Source organism: Chinchilla lanigera, unplaced genomic scaffold (genome assembly GCF_000276665.1).
Source record: "Chinchilla lanigera isolate Chin_1 unplaced genomic scaffold, ChiLan1.0 scaffold00016, whole genome shotgun sequence".
NCBI classification, from domain to species: domain Eukaryota; kingdom Metazoa; phylum Chordata; class Mammalia; order Rodentia; family Chinchillidae; genus Chinchilla; species Chinchilla lanigera.
In genome coordinates, this window is record NW_004955417.1 from 26,334,004 (window position 1) to 26,355,235 (window position 21,232).

At 49.5% G+C, this 21,232-nt stretch overlaps 1 long non-coding RNA gene across 1 annotated transcript; it reads right to left on the reverse strand.

Annotated features, from left to right (window-relative positions):
- Positions 1–8,071: 8,071 nt before the first annotated feature.
- Positions 8,072–9,470, reverse strand: LOC106148191. Its single transcript, XR_001233407.1, has 2 exons — positions 9,130–9,470; positions 8,072–8,656 (listed from the first exon to the last, which is right to left on the reverse strand). It is a non-coding gene; the product is annotated as an uncharacterized LOC106148191 (long non-coding RNA).
- Between the last annotated feature and the right edge of the window lie 11,762 nt (positions 9,471–21,232).

The window sequence follows — 21,232 nt, forward strand, 5'->3', positions numbered from 1 at the left end:
AAAAAAAAAAAAAAAAAAAAAAATGCACACAGACTTGCCTGAGTCACTTGCATTTGTGGACACTGAAATTTAAATTCATGTCATTTTCACCTTTCCTGAAATGCCATTTTTGTCCAATTATTTAACAATGCAAAAGCTATCCCTAGCTTGTATATTATACACAATCAGGCAGTGGGCTATAATACATGTGGTGCTGGATTAAAGCATTGAAATTCTCTCCTTACTCAGAGCTTTACAGCACTTCAGAGAGAAGGGTCTTAGAAGCCAGCAAGCACAGTCACCCCATGTGTCACAGAAGCATACAGTGCCCGGGCAGGAGAGGGGACAGAATCATCATCACAGGCTAGCAGGCCAGCAGGAGCTGCATGTGAGAGGAGGGCGTGACAATGATGTCCCTGTGTGACAGGGTGGAACCGGCACTGTGAAATGGGCTCCCTGATCAGCAGAATGAGGTAGCTTCAAAGGGTTGGGGGCTGGGAAGTGACTCTTTACTCCTGCCTGAAAATAGTATTTTGTAACTTTGTTTAAATAGAAATATGACCATGAGAACTTTGAGTAAACATAAAGGCTCACTTCTATAAAACATTAAATATGTGTTGTGTGTGCTTTCTTCTTGTTGTTATGAGTAAAGCCAAATTAGACAACAGCTTAAATCAGTGCAGTACAATGTCATAGATACCTAACATTTGTGCAATATTTAAAATAAAAAATAAAAGTAAGTAAATTTATCTTGAAAATTTTCTTGAAGCCAGGCATGATGGCACACACCTATAACCGCAGCACTCAGGAGGCAGAGGCAGCAGGATTACTGTGAATTTGAGACCAGCCTAGGGTAAATAGTGAGTTCAAGATCAGCTTGGGCTATGTAGTGAAACCCTGTCTCACAAAACCAAACAAAAGGAAAAAAAATTTTTTTTCTTGAATGAATTGGACTAAAGTATTAATCACTTGGACAGAAAAGCCAAGAACAAGTGCAGTCTCTTCAATTAATGGTGTTGGGGTAGCCATAGGCAGAAGACTGAAACTAGACCCCTACCTATCATAATACACAAAAATCAACTCAAAGTGAGTTAAAGCCTTACATATAAGATCCAAAACTATAGAACTACTAAAAGAAAAGGAGCAAGGATATTTTGGATAAGAACCCAAAAATATAGGTAACGAAAGCAAAATTAGACAAACAGCGTTGCATCAAACTGAAATCTTCTGCACAATACAGGAAATGATTTTGTATAAAAGTTCTATATAGAACATGGCAGAAAGTGTTTGTAAATTATGCATCTCCCAAGAGGCCAATATCCAAAATAAGGATCTCAATTCAATAGCAAAATAATAATGATATTAACTGTAATAATCCAATTTAAAAGTGAGAAAAAGACCTGAATAGACATTTCTCAAAGGAAGATGTACGACTGACCAACAGGCATAGGCAAAAAAATTCAGCATCACTAATTATCAGAAACGTACGAAATCAAACCACAGTGAGATAATACTTTACCTCAATTAGAATGACTATTCTCAAAAAGACAAAGAATAGTAAATGCTGGCCAAGATGTGGAGAAGGAGAAGTACTTATATACTGTCACTGAAGGTGCAACTTAGCAGCTCCATTATACAAATTACCATGAAAGTTCCTTAAAAATTGAAAACATTCCTGTCATCTCAGCTACTCCAGAGGCAGAGGCAAGAGGACTGCAAGTCTGAGGCCAGCCTGGACAACTAAGCAAGACCTAGTATCTAAATAAAAATCAAAAGAAAAAGGGAGTGGGGATGCATCTCAGTGGAGGCAATACTTAGCACTGGATTTAAAAAATAACCAATAAAAACCTAAAAGTAAAACTGCCATGGGATGCAGAAGTCCTACTAATGTGTGCGTAATGGAAGGAAAGAAAATAAACAAAGAGACATGTGCACTCGTGTTTACTGCAGCACTCTTCACAATAGCCAAAATGTGGAGGGAACTGAGGTGTCCGCTAATGGAAGAAAATGTGGTATAAATGCATGGTGGAATACTATTCAGCCACAAAAAAGAATCAAGTTCTGTTAGCTGTGGCAACAAGGATGATCCTGAGGACACTGTGTTAGTTCATCACAAAGGACAGGTACCCCATGTTCTTCCTCGTTCATGGACCCTAGAAAAACTGATCTGTGGAAGAAGAAAGAGCAGTGTTCCTGGAAGCTGAAGGAGGAAGTGAAGAGAGGGAGCCTGGAGAATACTTAAGGGATGTGAAGTTACAGAAAGAGGAGGAATGATTTCTGGTGTTCAGTGGGGTGCTTAGAGCTAACAACATCGTATTATGTATTTCAAAAGAACTAGAAAAGAGGCCTCTGAATGTTCTCACCACAAAGAAAGGACGAAAGTTAAAGGCGATGGCTGTAATGATTAATTTCCCAAGGTACGCGCATGTGGAAACATCACATAAATGAGTGCGGTGCTTAAGTGTCAATTAAAAACAACAAAAAACAAACAACAAAATAACCCCACACGGAAGGCAGAACTTTGACTTGTGTCCCCTGAAGACCGGTAGAATTAACACAGAGAAACTGAAAACTGTTCTCAGTGCGTTGCATGAGCACAATTCACACCACCACGGGAGCCCTGCAAGGTGCTGGTGTTTTGTTGGGTTTTTTTTTTTTTTAAGTAGCAAAACAAACTTCATTTTGCAAAGTATTAGACATCCCTAGAGCAGACAGTTTAAACCGTGAGGCTCTATTTTAAAACCTCTCAGTTGGTTTACCCATCCATATGGGTAAACCAGGCAATAAGAAAGATCACTGTATGCTAAAGACGGTGCGTGTTTACGTGCAGGTGCATGTGTGCGTGTGGGTGCGTGTGTGCATGCGTGTGCACGCGCGTGTGTTATAGCAGGCAGCTGTTTTTGAAGGCAGTGCTCCTGCTTCCATTTCTGGTGCCCGAAAGATGGGAAGGAGCAGAAGCAGCCTATCCCGGGGAGCCTCAGACCAGTGGTGGAAGGAGCCAAGCGGCCCTGGAGGAGGGCCCGTGCCAGGACTTCCCATCTGGAGCCTGCCTGGTGCTTCCTGAATCCTCACAGTCTCTGCAGTTTCTCAGATTCCCCGAGTCCCCGCTTTAGCATCCAACTCTGGCGAGTGCTTCCTGGAGACTGAGAAGGAGGGGGCAGGTGCGGAGAGAGACGGGACACCTTGCCAGCTGCTCCCACACCATCCGGCTGTGAGCTGCAGGCTCACCCACTCTCCGGGCCCCTCCCTAAGCCTTTCTGGGCTCACACCTGGGAAGAGGAGGAACCGGAAGGTCTAGCAGCAGCAGCCCCCTGCTGCAAGCTGAGGTCTCTACCTACATGGAGGTGACATCATACATAACCGGGAGGCGTCTGTGACTCAGGAGCCCGCCCAGAGGCTGGGTCCACACTTACATGTGGAAACCTGATCCTGCAGGTCTCCGAACCATTCCCCTTGCTTAGGCCTTTGCAGGAGGCTGAGGCTTCATTCCACAGAAGGGAAACATCCCAGCTTACAGACCACAGCCTGGGAAATGCACGGCCTGGGGTGAGGATACGGAAGCCCTTGAACTCGGTACGCGTCTCTCCCAGGTGGGCTCCCAGCTTTTCCTCTAGCTGCACACAACATGGCCAGAGGGGCTTCCATAGTGCGAAACCCTTGGACTCCACTACTTCCTGCTCCTCTGGCTCCATCCTGGACACACTCAACTCCTAACCCCTCAGCATCGTCTTCCTTTTCCCACACGTGCCTAAGTCTTTGGATCTGTACTCGGATTATTCACTTGTTATCACCCCTGCCACCAGGACCGGGTGCAGAGTGTGCCGGGAATATGAAGATGGAGGACAAGGAAAAGGACAGCCCTGTGCTCTTGGGACTGAGCACCAAGCCAGGAAGAAGGTGGTCCAGGACTAATTACCAAAGCACTTCCGTCCTTGTGGGGTGGGGAGTGCTATGCAGGGCCTTAGCTCGCTCAGGATTTATAGGAAGTCTACTAGTGCCCGGCTGAGGACACAATGAGGATGGAAGGAGGGTCCCTTCCCCCACCCTCACATTCACAGAAAGGGACTGCTGAGGCAAAGCCGAGGCTGAAGCTGGCACCGGAAGGGTGTGAGAGGTGATGAGAGCCGCTCCTGCCTCCTCCCAACTCCAGGGGCAGAACTGGGGCACGGCTCCAAAAATATGGGTTCAGCACCCACCTGTTGCCATTCCCCGGATTGGGACTACTCCACACCCCCCTGGGACTGTCCTAAGGTATCAGCCCACGTGGCCACCATCCCCGGTCCCTGACAATGGGTCCGACACTGAAACGCCACCCATCTGGCTCCGCTTTGGCCCAGCATAGCCACGTAGGGTCAGCACTCACCAATCAGCACTGGCCGGTGTACCCAAGCAGTTCTCTTTAGCTTTCTGACAGTTCTGGTCCTGAGTGGATGGGCTTCCTCTCCTACTGCCTTCTCCCCAGGGGAACGTACTGCTGACTCCCCTCTGCCTTGGCAAACTACCACAAACATGAGGCCAAGAGTTCATTCATATTTTGCCTCTCACGGCCTTGATGAACCCAAACCCCTTACGGGACATCCTGGTTTGGCCTCTTTATCAAGCTGGCAGATTAAACTGCTGGGCTGCATGAGCCTGGAGGCAATGTCTGTCTGCAATGCCAAGACACCAGAGAGGGGAGGCAGAGCTGGAGGACAGGTCCTGTCTGTCACTGTTTTCTCTTTCCAAATCTCACTGGCCAGGACTGGCTGGGCGCAGTGAGCTAGGAAGTGTTCTGAGCTGCAGGGCCATGTGGTTCCCCTTCCAGTTCCCCCGATGGTTTTCTGCAAAGCACCATGGCCTCTTGTGTCCCCCTGTGCAGGGAGCCACCCCCAGCCCTCTCCCTAGGGTCAGGGCAGAGTTCTCACTGCCATACTTTTGGAAGCCATTAGTGAAGTCCAGAGTTGGTGCTCAGGGAAGAGACCTGGGAGGGGCGGGGCAGCGTGGCCAGGAGCCGCTGTGATCACACAGGGGACACTCAGGCCAGCGCTAGCACCTGCCACTGCACCATGGCAGAATTGCTGCAGGGAAACGGGCTGCAGCTGGCAGTGAGCTCAAAGGCACCCAGGTCCATCTTAGGCTGGGCTGAGGGACCCTAATTCCCATTCCCAGGAGGTGGGTATCCCCCTGATTCCGATAACCACTTCTTCCTGTGGCTTTCTGTGGCCCCAATTCTGTTGGTTTTTGCAGTGCTGGGATGGAACCCAGGCCTCCCGCCTGCTAGGCCAATGCTCTGCACTGAGCTCCAGCCCCGATCCAGGGCCCCCAAGGCTTGGTAGCCTTTCCCATCCTGCTTCGTGACAACTGCAGGCTGTGTAGACAGTGAGAGGATTTGGGTCTGGTGTCAGGAAGAATTGCTTTTAGTTGTCTATGGAATATAGCCATAGTTTAGAAATAAAGTTGAAACAATTAGAGGAACCATGAGATGCCTTTAATTAATACACCCCTATGGTGGGCTGAGCACCCTTGTCCAAAATGCTTGGGACACGGGATTCCAGATTTCGGAACTTCTGCACTGACGTCACCAGTTGAGCATGGACAGTCTGCAAATCTGAAATACAAAGTGCGCCAGACTCCTAAGCTTTTCCAGCACTGGTTTGATGCTTCAAAATTTCGTGTTTGAAGTAATTTCCATGTCTCTTTCCCAAATGTAGCCTTTCACAATGCCTCCTCAAGGGCATCTAATAACAGTGGTGTTAATTTATGGTGGGTATTTTTTTTTTTTTTTTTTTTTTTTTTTTTTTCTCCAGTACCGGGAACCGAACTCACAACCTTGCACTTGCCAGGCAGGCGCTTTTGCCGCTGAACTAAATCCCCAGCCCCTGTGGTGGGTATGAATTCATGACCTGTTTTGCTTTGCTTCTATCTCGTCTTCGTCATGATTGTTTTGAATCCCAGGATACTGTTCAATGGAGAGATAGATCCTGTTTCTCTCGCTTGGTCCTTAGCTTTCACATTTCTTAGCAGCCAATCTTTGCCCTGGTGAGTAGCACTACAAGGGATGTCTTTGTTCAAGACCTGCGGCACAGCCCTGGGCAAAGGCCTGGGTCCACCAGCAGGTGGCTGGCCCTGCTGCAGCTGGCCGGCATCCTGGTGTCTTCCAGGCACTGAGTTGGGCTGACTGCACATCGGTCAGGCACTGTGTCATGTGGTACACAGGACTATTTGCAAAGGTCCACGTTTCCACAGAGCCAAGTTTAGCAGGAAAGGGACATTCATAGTAAAGACAATGAGACATTTGTGGGCATAGAAAAGGGTCTACAGCAGGCCTCAGGAAGGCCTACACTTTAGGTGCATTTAGCAAAGTCACCAGAACCCCATCCAATGCTCACCTCCACCCACATGTATTTCATCCTCTCTCCACATCCCTGAATACACTTGTTAGCCACCTTCCTGTCACGAGGGCAAAATACCCGACACCCACAACTTAAAGGAGGAGAGTTTTACCTTGGCTCACGCTTCAGAGCGTTCAGTCCCGGGTCACCTCACTCCAAGGCGGAGCAGTGTGGCAGAGGGGCTGGGCACAGCACAGGGTTCAATCCATTGCAGACCGGAAGCACAGAGGAGCAGGAGGATCCAGGGGCAAGAACCCACCCTTCCAGGTGACCCGCTAGTGACGTGCCTCTCCCGACCAATCCCGACCCCAAATTCACGCTCTTTTAGATCTAAGCCATAACAGTGTGGTGGGTAGAAGGTAGCCCTGCTCAGTGCAGGGGTTCAAGTCACCCTTCATGAGGCATTCCCCGACCTCTGCCTCTTGCCCTCTACTGAAAGTGCCAACACCTTTGGTTCCAACAGCCTTTCCGTCCAGCTTTAGTAGCCTGGCTCCACAACACACCCTAGAGCCAGCCTCCCTCCCTGCCTCCCTTCTTTCCTGTAAACATTTCTTGAAGTCATCTACCCAGCATCAGAGATTAGCGCCAACACTCCAGTAGTAGGACACAAAAATGTGCAAACTAACAGATGAGACTCATGTTCTAGCCCGTGATGGTTGTCCCCTTGATGGCTGGCTCTAGTCCCCTGGGTGGAGACACGGAGGGGCCCCATCCTCCTTTACACTGACTTCGTGGTGATCTCATCATCTTAAAGCTTTAAAAACCACCTTTGTGCTGATACCAGTCGCATCTCAGTCCTGTGCCTCTCCCAGAAATCCCAACTTTCCATGTCCAATGGGAGCTCTTCATTCCAAGCCCACCCTCTCCCTGCCCAAAACCCGCAACCTGTTCCTCCTTCAGCCTCTGTCTCAGGCACATGGCAGCTCGGTCCTCGTAGTTGCTCAAGAACAACTTTGAGGTCATCCTTGACCACTGTCCTTTTCACACAGCTACAGATTATTTTGTTCTACTCCAAAGCACATCCTGAGTTCAGCCACTTCTTTCCATGGACTTTCCACAGACTGGCTACTGCTGTGGCCTCCAAGCCGCCATCACCTCTTATTTGGATTCTTCCAGAAGCCTGGTTTTCTGGCTCCGACACTTGCTTCCCTGCAACCAATTCTGGACACAGCTGCCTGAGGGGTCTTGTTACCACTAGAGTCAGTTGCTGCCACTCCCTCGCTCCAAGGCCCTCCAGTCTCAGAGTCAAAGCTGAAGTGCACCAAGCCGACCCCGTGGCCCAACATGACTTGCTGCTTTACTTCCTATCCTCTAGCCTTACTGGCCTCCTGGCCATTTCTTAAAGTGTCAAGCACAGGCCCGCCCCAAATCCTCTGCCCTTGCTCCTCCCTCAAAGTAAAAATTCCCTCACCAGTGTGCCTGGTCTGCCTCACTTCCTGCACCACCTGCACTCTGGGATTGCCTCTTGGGTGGGGCCTCCTGCATCTCCCATTCCCCCACCCCCAACAGCAGAGTTGTTTTCCTGGTCACTGGCCACAGTCCACCATATACAAGTATTGGTTTGCTTTCCATGCTCTCCCCAGTGGAAGGCAAATTTCATATAGCCAGAGGTGTTGTCTACCTTTGACCAGAGATGTCACTGCTTTACCTGCAGGGTCAAGAACCCCAAAGGTACAACAGAGTAAGGCGGTGACAGAGATTCAGAATTCTGGTTCTCAGGCCTTACTCATCCATGAAATCCTTTATTTAAGTGAGACAGGCGTGTTGGAGGAGCAGGGGAGAGGTAGGGATCTGGAGGCCCATTCAATGTCTCCCCTCCCTGAGGATGTCCTCAGCATACTTGAGCCAGCCCCACAGATGTCTGCAGAGCACAACTCCAAGACCAGTGATGGGGAGCCGAATTTCAGCTCGTTAGTGCGCTTGATGGCTGGAGGTTGTTTCCCCCTGCAGTCATCATTTTGGACACATGCATGGCTTCTTTTAACGTGTTCTCTAATTAAATATCTTTCCTGAGAAACAGCTGACTACTCTGAGAAAACAGGGTTTGCCTGTGATCCACTTCACCATGCTGATTCTGAAACACCATGTAGGCATCGCTAAACCAGAACTGAGGAGAAGCTTTCGTATTCCGCAAATTGGTGACAGGTGAAGAAAAGGAAACCAAGGCACTCGTTTCCCAACAAGCACTCCTGAAGCAGCTGTCTTGTGCCTGGCTCTTGCAGGCACTGAGAGCCCCTTGAGAGCCAGACGGAGAGAGCCCAGAGAACCCAAGAGAGCCCGTCCCATGCAGCTCACATTTCAGAGGCCTAGAGGGGAAAACACAACAGGAGTAAAGCAGGTGTTTATTTTCTGGTGGTGTTCAATACTTCAAAGAAAATACATGCAGACTCTTTCTTAGCAAATGACTAGAAGTTTTTCATGTAACCATAGACCTATCCACCAATCAGTTGTCTGAAGAATCAATCCAGCTGGTTTTCGTATCTCAAGTTTAAACTATGCAATTTAGTGTTCAGAATGATTTCCAGAGGAGATGAAATATTAAATTATATCTCTAGTACTCATTTTTAAGAAGGTGAGAAAATAATAAGGAAAAGGGCAAGAGGAAAGAAGGAAAGAAAACTGTGTTCTAGGAAATTTCTTACAAGGTGGACAAAATCCAAGTAACCAAAGCATGGTACTGCCAAAGAAATTTTAGCCAGTCAAGGATTCCTGGTACTAATTAAAGCTGTGTCTTATTGTTTTGATTATTTAGATAGAAAATTTAGGAAATAGTGCTTACATTTACTTTCCTTCATATAAAAAATATCTTCTTTCTTCGAGAAAATTCTGGAGTGGTTTTGTAAGTAATGTCTTGATTTGCAGAATATTTCATTCCGTGATCTACTTCCTTTTGGGTTTAGAGATGACATCCTCATCATCTGTGGTCTTTATATAATGCAGAAGGAAGGTGTCTTCCAAACTTGCACATTTTGGGAGCTGGGGGAGTAGCTCAGCTGTACAGCGCATGCTCGGCATTTGTAAGGCGCTGCATTCCATTCCTCGCATCAAGAAAGAAAAAATTGCACATTTGCAAAAATTACGATACGTGGTAGATTAGAGAGCATTTCAGTTTAATTCAAATTGATTCGCATTATCACAACTGACTTCCACCCTGGCCTAATCCAACTGCTCTGGTTTTCTTGGACTGGCGCATAAGAGGCAGGTGCGTCTCAGAGCAAATCCCATTGCACTGGTGGTGGCACCAGCTGGCAGGTTCACAGGGCTTGGCCAGAGCAGAGGAGCTCTGGAATGTTCCTGGGTGTGGTGCACGGGTCTAGGCAGGTGTCAGGTCAGAACGGTGTGATCCGTAGGGTCTGGAATTTTACAGTGCAGTGCGAGCAGCGCTGGCACCTTCTGTCCTCCAGCACCACTCTCACATGGTGATTGTTAACTTCTGAATGTTCATTAGGTGCTGCTTGTCCCACTTATTAGTTCATGTGATGGCCTTGTTGCATGTGTGCCTATGTTGTCCCCATTCCCACTGGCGGAAGCTGAGGCTTGGTGGTTGATTGTGAGGAACTGCACACACATCGGTGGGAGTTAGGACTGCGACAGAGGGGTCAGCTCCACGTCCATCTCAGGGTATGTCGGCGTGGCTCATGATTTTGTTAAAAAATGAAAAAACAATGCATTGTTAAAACCCATAGGCACTTCCCAAACCAGGAGTGGTCTTCAAAAGAAGACCACCCACTTGCAGCAATCAGAACATTTCTTTTTTTTGGTCTTGTTTTTGCATGGTTTCTCTTGTATGAGAGACACAAAATATAAAGAGGAAAATAAAAGATAGATAATAGGAAACAGGGAGCTGGATCTTTTGCCAAAGGGAAGAGGCCAAAGGATGGAGGGAGGAGGAGAAATGGAGAGGGAAGGGGATGGAAAAAGAATGAAGATGTTATGTGCACATGCCAGCTCCCCAAGAGGAATGTAATCATTATGTCCTGCAAAAACGTACTTAAACATAAAAACTGGGGGGACGCAATCGGAACATTTCTATCCAGTGCAGCTTAATGCAAATGAGCACCTCAGCAGAGCACGATGGCACCCATCTGTGATCCCAGCCACTTGGGAGGATGAGGCAGGAAGATCACAAGCTCAAGCCCAGTCAGGGCAACATAGTGAAATCCTGTTTTAAAAAACAAAAGGGGTGTAGTTAGTTCAATGGTAGAGTGCTTGCTTACCATGTGTGAGGGCCAGGGTTCTTATCCTCAGTACCTCAAAAAAAAAAAAAAAAATAGAAGGGAGAGTAAGGTAAACTATAACAGAGATTCAACATAGCTGAACAGAGGAGGAGACATGTTGGAGTTACTCAGAGAAAATCCACTAAAAACACAGGTAACTGGAAGAAAGAGAGGGATATACAACCTGATGCCAAAATCAATCTGAAATAAGAGACTTGTAGGTCAAACAAAACATAGGCTAGGACTTTATAAAACACTGAAGCAGCCCACAGGGACCTTCACCTGAGTGCAGAGCTGGAACACTGATGGACTTAAACAGTGAATCAAAATGCAACCTCAGACCTCCATCCCACCCAGGAGAAGTCAGGGGACAATGAGACAGAACTCAGAAGCCTCCCACCTGAATTTTCTAAAATGGGAGCAGCAGAAGGAAAACAACCCAGATGAATGAGGTTATAGAGAAAATCAGATCAGAAATAATCTATCAGGTAAAAAAGAGAGGAAAATCAAAATGAAGAACTTTCTCAGTGAATCTAGAGTAGACAAAGATGTTTTTAAAAAATAGAAGAGCTTAGGTAAATGACAGAAATTCTGAATGCCCGACATAGGAAAGAAATGGAATCCATGAAACAGGCTAAAACAGATATCCAGGAGATTAAAACTTCCACTGAAAGTACAAGCAGCTGAATGAATGAAGATGAGGTCACAAAATCAGATCTAGAGGACAGGATTACAGTTAGTGATCACAAAAATGCACATAAGAAAGATTTCTTAAACATAGCAAAGGACTATGAAAAATCAACCCAACAGCTGCAACAAAATAAGGTTGATCAGAGTGGATAAAAGAGCAGGAGACATCACAAATGACATAAGAAAAACCTGTACACAGAAGTAATGGCAGAAAACTTCCCAAGCATGGAAAAACAAATTGACATACAGGTAAGTGAGACATGTAGAACTTCAATTAACCATGCACAAAATAAATCTACAACGAGGCATATAATAATCAAGATTCCAGAAATTCAGCACAAGAGTAGAATGTTAAGAGCTGTTAGAGGAAGAAATAAATCACCTATAAAGGAAAACTCATAAGAATCACAGAGGATTTCTCAACACAAATCTTTAAGACAAGGAGAGCATTGACTGAAGTTTTTTAAGTACTGAAAAAAAAATCAAACTCCAACCCAGATTGATGTACTCTACAAAACAATCTTGCAAAATCAGTGGAGAAATGAGATACTTCTATGACAAAGAAGAGCTGAAGAAATTCATGACCACAAAACCAGCTCTCCAAAATGTTCTGAAGGATATTTTAGAAAGAGACAAAAATACTACACTCCTAAGAACACCAGTACAAGAAATCTACCAGGCCAGACAAGCAATTAAACAGAGGGGAAAGATAGGAAACCAAAAACAGGAAAATAATATGACAAGGATAAGCCAATACATATCAGTTATAACTATCAATGTTAATAGTCTCAATTTACCAATCAAAAGAAACAGACTGGCAGAAAGGATCAAGAAACAAAACAAATACATATAAGAAATAAATACATATGTATAAATACATATAAGAAATACACTAAACTCAAAAAGAAATTCATAAAAAGTCAAAGGATGGAAATAATATTCCATGTGGCAGGAAAACACTAGAAATCTGGGGTAGCTATTCTATTTGTAGAGAAAGTCAATTTCAAGCCAAGAGAGATACAGAAGGTCATACGTACTAGTAAAGGGAGCAATGAGGAAGAGATAACAATTATAAATATATATGCACCAAATACTAGCATGCCCACTATCACCACTCTTATTCAGTATAGTTCTGGAAACTTTGGCTAAAGCAATTAGACAAGAGAAAGAAGTAAAAGGAATAAAGATAGGAAAAGAAGAAATTAAATTATCATTATTGATAGATGACATGATACTCTACATAGAAGAAAACAAAACTCCACCAAAAGACTTCTAGGTTTAATAACCATATTCAGTACCATAGCTGGATACAAAGGCAACACTCAAATATCAATAGCATTCCTGTATACAAGCAACAAATTCACTGGGAGAAAAATTAGGGAAACCACACCCTTCACAATAGCATCCAAAAAAATGAAATACTTAGGAATCAATCTAACAAAGGAGGTAAAAGATCTTTATATTGAAACCTACAGTACTCTGAAAAAGGAGACTGAAGAAAATATCAGAAAATGGGCTAAACTTTAAAATAGTAGTAACAGAGCAACAGTGAGTAGACAGTGCTGGTAAAACCAGTACCACTCACCTAGTGATCACTTGTGGTGGGCTGGCTGTGTGCTAGGCATGAAGGCCTCGTGCTAAGTGGGGTACATGGATTATCCTTTTCTAACCTTGTGGCACCCTTGCTGCTGTATTACAGATGTTAAGATTAGGGAGCCCAGATTTAAGCCCTACAAGACAGACATTTGACCTTCACACATCCGACCTCAGAGTTCGGTCCTTAACCATTAAACTCCAAGGGCAATGCCAGCTAAGCGTCATGGGCAGGTGAGATTCACTGAACCTGCTGAGTCAGAAACAGAAGGATCAGGGTCTGCTAAGAGCAAGGTCGGGGAAGGCCCAGCAGTGTAGGGGGTTTCATGCACCATGGTTTCACTCTGTCCCTCCACAAGTACCTCTTGCACTCTCCGTATTTATTCAGCTAAGCCAGTTCCATGCAGGAATTCTTTAATTCATTCAGCAAACATTTACTGAGCTCTGCATCCCAAGGACAGATAGGTAAGTCTCTGTCCCCAAAGCTCCAGCCAGGCAGGAAGTTTTGTTGACAAATCTGGAAGAAATAATAACCTCAACAAGTGCACCAAAGCCCACATGCCTGGGGCTCGGTTTGAGACTTCCTTCTTCCAGTGCCAGTGGTGGGCGAGGGCACTGCCCATGCCCCAGTGGGAGGAGACTGGCTCCAGACCACTGTGATGTGCGTTGCCAAGCCATGCCAGGCCATGGGGGATGCCCTCTGCCACCTCCTGTGAGGGGGGGTATGCAAAGGTAGACCAGGTGTTAGGAGAGGAAGTAGAGACCAAGACTCTTGCAGACAAGGACTTGGGGGCTTAGGGCCAGCTGGCAGGGACAGCACCCACAGTACTGATGGACTTCAGGGAGACACGCCTGGTACAGTGTGTTGGTCCAGGAGGGCTCCCTGGAGGAGGTAGCTGAAGGCTGGGAAAGGGTAGAGTCCCAGGACCCTGCTGCATAACACGGGGCTGTCAGTTGTTGTCAGTGCAATGCCTGGCCACATGCTAATCCTTTTCCCCAAAAATCTTCAGCAAAGTCTGATACGCTGGTGTCACCTGGGGAAGGAGAAAGAGCAGCTCTGAGGACCCAGGGGTCAACAGCAGAGCTGGGTGCAGAGCGACCATGGGACCTGCAGCCCTACAGGGTCTCAGGAGCCTTCCAGAGGATAGTGCCCCAGGCTGCTTCTGACAGACGCAGCGGTGTGGTGAGGGTCGGAGCCTGGGCTGCCTGGCGTGGCATTACCCAGTGTCCCCGAAGGAGCCAGAGCGGAGCGTGGGGAATTTGGTTCAGTAAATACTCATGAGGTCTCAAGTCCATGTGCAGCACCCTCAGTCACAGCTAAGGAGCAGAGAGAAATACAGACCCAGAGGGATGAGTGACACAGGAAGTGGGTGGGGCCCCCAACTCCAGGGCCCACCTGTGGGGGGCAGTGCAGCAGAGAGAGGCTGCAGGAGCCTAGCCCCAGGGACACAGGTCAGGAAGCTAAGGCGCAGGAAGTGGACAGCTAGAGAAGGCTGTGAGGGGAGCCCACGGAACCCTGCAGCCACCGTAGGCTCAGGGAGCGCAGCAGTGGGAAAAGACCAGGTGGAGGGGTGCGTGGCCCTGGAGCTGGCTTATCCCTCCCGAGCCCCGGCTTCCCAGACTCCTTCCTGATTGCATTTGCACAGGTTCTGCTGAAATGAGGATATATGGACCTCTGTCTAATTTAGAAGACTTTGCCCCACAATTATGTTCTTATTTTTTACCGTCTAGTTGCCGAGGGCCTTCTTTGATGAGGGTACCCTGATCACCCCAGTTATTGCTGATTTTGAATGCCTTCCTGGCAAAAGACAAGCTGGGCAGCTCCCCATGGCTCCCCAGGGTTGTAGCTATGTTACCGTGTGACTTACATTGCATTGCTTTCCTGAGCTTCCTTTCCAGTTGCCCTGTGGGACCTTGATGTCTGGGAACTGGGGTGCACAGGGAGGGGGAGGCACCTTGCGGAGTAGTCGGTGACACAGACATGCATTTTGGAGGGCGAGGGTAGCATCTGGAAGTGGGCTGGCGGCAGGAGCTGGAGCCGCAGCCTCGGGAAGAGGGGCACCGGCCAGGGCAGTGATCGCAAGGACAGGATGGCAGCCCCTGTCTGTTCTCCTCGGCTCCAACACACTGATGCTAAGACGTTACAGTGTCCAGCCCAGCAATCACCCACACACGCTTGTGAGCTGGGAAAACCAGACTTGACTGGATATTCTGAAACACATCAGTGTGAGAAACACCTGCCACACCATCCTGAACAGCTGCAACTCTCCTGTCCCCAGATCAGACCCTGTCAGTGAACCTAGTTTCTTCTAGGTTGATGTGATGTTTGTTATTGGCCTTCGCTGCAGAAATTAGAGGTAAAAGCTGGGCAGCCTGACGCACACCTGTGATCTTAGCTACTCTGAATCCTGAGGCAGGACCATCACAAGTTTGAGTGTAGCTTGGGAAACTCGTCTCAAAATAAAAAGGGTTGGCAATGCAGCTCAGCAGTACAGCACCATATGGTTCAATCCCCAGCACCACACAGATACACACAAACGACAGGCAGAAAGACAAATGAGTGGATAAACATCTGGGATGGAGGTTGAAAAGAACACCTTCACTAAAGCACTTCTCAGGCACTGTTCTCAGTGCTTGCTGGCTTCTGCCATGGCCAAAGACCCGGGTCTAGAGAGCTCCTACCCCTCCAGCCTGGCCCACGTGTGAATGCAGATGCACGCCACACACATGAAGTGTGCCTTAGTTACTGTCTCGTTGCTGGAGCACCCACAAGTTAAAGGAGGGAAGTTTATTTTGTCTCACAGTTTGTAGAGGTTTCAGTCCATAGTCAGTTGGTTCCAAGGCCGGGTGGCAGGCAGAGGGGTGTCACAGAGGAGAAACTGTCCATGGCAGTGCAGACAGGAAGCAGCACAGCAGCTTCCTTCCTTTTTATCCCATCCAGTGCTCAAGCCTATTGGTTGGTGTCACTCACACCCAAAATGGGTCTTCCTGCCTCAGTAAGTCCATCGCCCATATCCAGAACCACCTGAAAGCAATCAGTGGGCCAAACCAATATCACACACCCATGGGTCAGTATGTCAGCCCCAAAAGCCCTCCAAGGAGTGCACGAGACCTGGGGGGATGTCTAGATATGAGCCATAACAGGTGTCCAGAACAGCAGGTGCAGCCAGGCTCGCTCATGAATATAGGGTCAGAGGCTTGCTGCTGCAAACCGTGAGTTCAGGGATGTCTGTGATACCACAGCATGTGACCATCACCCCTTGACTGAGCCGGTTAACTGTGCCGGAAGGCAATTGGGAGAGGTCGCCTCCTCTGGTTCAAAGCACCCCCAAATAAAGAATCTAAGTTAAAAACAATGAGTATATTACGCAAAATGCAGCATTCCAAAAGTCCCAGCTACAACCTTGCCACCCTAGAGGGCTCTCAGCTCCCATGGGAATTCTGGGGCCCCCAGTGGGAGTACAGCTTTGCCTCTGGAAGTGGCACCACTGCATGGCAGTGGCAGGGGACGCTCCTTGTCTCCAGGCCCTGGTTTCCGGAGGCTCTGACCCTTCTACCCTTGCTCCCAGCTGTTCTGCTGTGGATGCACCCGGTCAGGGCCCACGATGCCACCTTCGTCTCCACCCGCCACCGTGGCCTCACTTGCCAGCCCTCTCTCTCCTCTCTTTCCTCTTTTCCTTTCCTCTCCCTATTCCTCCTCCCCCTTTCCTCCTCCTTACCCCCTCATGCCTCGTATTTCCTCTCCCATAGCCCTGCATTTCCTGGGGATGGTTCTGGATGGACCAAGTGGATACCTGGGCTCCACTCAGCGGGCCCCACAGCAGGCCCTGTGATTACTCAGGCTGCAAGCCACCCACTTTTTGGAAACGGTGTGGGTTAGTGACTTAAGGGAACACTGCAAGTTGGGCAAAAGCCCCACCCTGTCGTCCCTTGATCTGCACCACATTTCACACAGCGCAGAACACACTTATGGGACCCTCAGAAACCAGACTGATTGATAATTGCCAACTGATTGACTGATAGACCGGTGACCATGGCAGTGATGAACAAAGATCTCTTGGCATCCTCAGGACACACTGGACAAACAGTGTTGCTGGTTGATGAGATGGCCCTGCAGGCAGGCCTTTTTCCTTCTTCTCCCTCACCCCTCCTTTCTTCCTGCCCTTTAGCACTTCTGCTCTTCCCTCAGGGGCAAAGGGGACCTAAGAGCAAACAGTGACGGGAATCCTGAGACGCAAGCGCCTTGGCCTTAGCTCGACGCAGCCGGGTGGCCTGGCCATGGGGGGCGGGGGGTTCTCAGGCTCTGCTTTTCACAGCCTGCACTCCCCAAGCCTGCGGGATCTGCAGCCAGGGGTGAGAGGCCGGAGCCGGGCAGGTGTCCGGGTCAGCCCAGAGCCGGACGCTTCCTAGCAGCAGGTGCAGGTGGAGCTTTCGGCTGCAGCACAGGACAAGGGGACGCCTGGGGTCACGTGAGGCGCAGTGGGGGTTTGCAGAGAGCTGGCAGGACTCTGCCCTCTCAGGAGACCCCGGGCTCCCCTGACCCTGTCTCCTCCATCTCAGGGCTGCCACTGGCTCCCATCCCTGCAGGCCCAGCTGTTTGCTGAGCTCTCTGCACCCAGGCTGAGGGTCCACACGGGTGCTGGTCCAGAGACCTTGGGACCCCACCAGCCCCATCTGGGAAGGCTCCACAGGCAGCTGGTGGTTACCCCCAGCGGGCGCCCTGGGCTTATGACACTACACTCTGTGTCATCGCTCTGGATATCTCAGGCTGCGGCCCCTTGGTGATGGCACCATGTCTTACTACTCACCTGCGGGTTCCTGGTGCCTAACCCTAGCTCAGCAGGCAGGAGGAGCGGTGGGTGGGTGGGTGAGAGCCTGTGTGGGCAGATCCTGGCGTCCTCAGCGCCACCGCTGCCTCTAATGAGAATGAGCTGTCTGGTGATGTTTGTTTTCCCAGGGGACAGGGATGGACGGACAGAAGGCAGCAGATAACGTGGAGGTTGGGGGCTCCAGGAGAGCTGGAGACAGATGCACAAGTCCTTAACATGCATGCAAATCACACAAGAGATGAAGGTGCACAGGAGGCAGGAGACACTCTGTCTACTTACGGGATAGATTGAGATCCCAGCACTGGGGAAGCAGAGGCAGGAGGATCTCCTAGCCTACACAGGCAGGAAAAGAGGAAGCAGCAAAGGAGACCAAAGGCATGGGAAGCAAGAATAGAACTCAGAGGAGGAGACAGGCTCACCGCATCAAGGGCAAGGATGAGGTCGGAGGTCTACCACCCTGCGGTCAGCCTCTCGAACTGAGAGGCCCACTGAGCTCCGCACTGCTCCTCGGGCTCAACTCGCTGATGGAATGGTGTTCCCAGGAGGCCAGGCAGACCTGATCTCTGCACACCCAAGCTTCACTGCCTCGCCCGCACTGGAGCCAGCTGCGCCCCTGGGGGCAAAGAGGCATTGGTTTGGAGGCGTTAGGGCTGGGCGGTCCAGGCCCAGTGACCCTGGGGTAACACAGCTGATGCTGAACAGAGTCTCGGTCACCAGCAGAATCCACATCAGGGTCCCACTGACCACCGTGTCCAGAAGCCCTGGCCACAGGGACACTCAGTAGGGCCTCCAGGAATGCAGTCTGCAGTTCCCGAAGAGCCAGGGGACCAGCAACTCCGGAGCTGGAGCAGAGGAGCAGAGTCCACGGCCAGAGAGGAGACTCCAGAGGATGGGGGTGACGCCCAGGCGTGCAGACACAGGACAAGGACAGGACGGGACAGCTCAGTGGGGGTCCTGGGTCCCTCGCCAGCACCACCATTAAAGGAGCAAACAGCGAAAACACAGAAACAGCACAGGAAAAGGGGTGACGGGGGTGGGGGGGCGACCGGGCAGCCAGGCAGCAGCAGAGAGCGGCCTTGTGCTGCTCCTGGGACAGCAGACCAGAGGCAGAGGGCAGAGGACGCCAGGCCAGCCGGGCCGGGAGTGGGCTCGCGCTGGCGGCCGGGTCGGGAGGGAGCAGAGGCGGCGGTTCTGAGCACGCGCAGCCTCTCCCCAGGGAAGGAAGAGCCACTTTCAGCCTGGTGCCGTTTCAGGGCGCAGCCCGAGGGTGAAACCGGACCTGCTGGCCTCCTCAATGCCAGTTTTTGACTGAGAGCAGGCCAAGCTCCTGGGCCAGGCAGCCCAGATTCCCGCCTGCACAAAGCAGCCAGTCAGACCGTCCCGCCGGGCCACCTGCGCTGCCTCGCTGCAGAGCTCAGAAATGGCGTCTCCACTACCCGAGCTCAGAGTCCCCGGACGCTGTATCTCCTCCCAGCCGAGGCCGACCCCGCTGTGCGCCCTGAGCTGCGGTCCCCCTCTCCGTCCACACTGCCAGGCCCAGGGAGCCAGAGATGCTGAGCTCTGGGTGTCAAAGGCTTGGGCACTTTGGGTGAAAAGAGTGAGTGAGAGAAGATGGAATAGGGCACAGAGCCGGCCCTGAGTGCCCGGGAGACTCCAAGGAAGACTTCATCTCCAAAATACAAACCCAGACACAAAAACCACACTTTCTTGCAGCTCTGTGGCCACCGTAAAGGCTGGACACTCTGATTACAGAGTGAAGAGCCTTTGCTGGCCTCCTGCAGTGGTTGCTCTTTCATTTCCTAGCTGTTCCATTAAGCTCCAAACAGTGTCTTTGTGCCTGTAAAATGGGTTGCCTCTGTCCGCAAGTCCCACGCAGCTTTGGTGAAATAAACTGGAAGTACTGATCTGATACTTAGAGGACCTCTGCACATCTGGAGAAGCCTGCGGACAGATGTGAATGCCTCTGTCCCAGACTAGGACTTTGGCACCTCATCAGGGAGACTCTGGCACTGGGACCCCGGCTCTGCTGTCCACCTGCTGGTCAAACTGAGGCGGTTTTGCTTGGCCTCCTCGTCCTTGGGCTCGGGTTGAATTTACCCCGACAGTCGTCATGACGACCCAGGAAGTGATGATGTAACACACTCAGTGTAAGGGTGAAGAAACCCACTTCCCCAGCAGTCCCTGCTGTGTGCCTTATGCAAGACAGGTGAGCCCCCCACGCTGGCCTGTGCTCCAGTCACCCCACACCGGCACTCCCTCTTACATTATGCACCCGAGAAGAAACAAGAGACACAGGCCTGAGGTTGCTCTTTGTAAGATTAATAGAAATAGAAAAAAAGCCTGAAAAGTTAAATATAAAGTGCATTTGTTAGAAACCAAATGGGCTATTTTGCAACTGCTGAAAATTGTTAGGAAGAAGGGCTGGATTTTGAAGAATGAAGTTGCACAATTTATGTAACCCAATCTCAAGAGGAATTAAGACCATAGAGCGTTAACATAATGCTAGGCACGGAGACTGGTGAACTAAAACAGGTGGTCCAGAAAGGAATCTTTACATTTATGGCCAACTGGTTCTTGACAAAAGTACCAAGGGAAAAGGCCAGTCTTTCCAGCGACAGGCAGTGAGACAGGTGGATTAGATTTTACACGAGCCAGACACAGCATGAACTCAGATGGGCCCCAGACCGAAAGATCTTCGAGTGAAACAGCAAGGCACAGAGAGAAACCCGTGGATCCTTATATATGTCACCAAGAATGCAACCCATAAAGGAAAATAAACTGGGCTAGTCAAAATTAAGTTTTCAGGAGAGTATGCCATTGCGTGCCTGTAATCCCAGCCCTCTGGAAGGCTGAGGCAGGAGGCTCAAAAGCTCAAGTCTCACGTGGGAAGTTTAGGAATTTGGTAAGACCCTGTCTCAAAATTAAAAATTAAAAAAAAAAATTGTTGTTATATAGCTCAGTGCTAAGGTTCAATTCTCGGTACCAGAATTTTAAAAAAAACAAAACTTTTCTTCTTCCAAAAGTGCCAGTAGAGCTGGGGGCATCACTCAGTGGTAGCCCACTTGCTTAGGCACAACACCCTGAGTTTGAGGGAGGAAGGAAGGAAGGAAAGAAGGAAAGAAGGAAAGAAGGAAAGAAGGAAGGAAGGAAGGGAGGGAGGGAGAAAGGAAGGAAGGGAGGAAGGGAGGAAGGAAGGGAGGAAGGAAGGGAGGAAGGAAGGGAGGAAGGAAGGGAGGAAGGGAGGAAGGGAGGAAGGGAGGAAGGGAGAAAGGAAGGGAGGAAGGGAGGAAGGGAGGAAAAAAGGAAGGAAGGAAGGAAGGGAGGAAGGGAGGAAGGAAGGGAGGAAGGGAGGAAGGAAGGAAGGAAGGGAGGAAGGAAGGGAGGGAGGGAGGAAGGAAGGAAAGGAGGGAGGAAGGAAGGAAGGGAGGGAGGGAGGGAGGGAGGGAGGAAGGAAGGGAGGAAGGCAGGAAGGGAGGAAGGAAGGGAGGAAGGGAGGAAGGGAGGAAGGGAGGGAGGGAGGGAGGAAGGGAGGAAGGCAGGAAGGGAGGAAGGA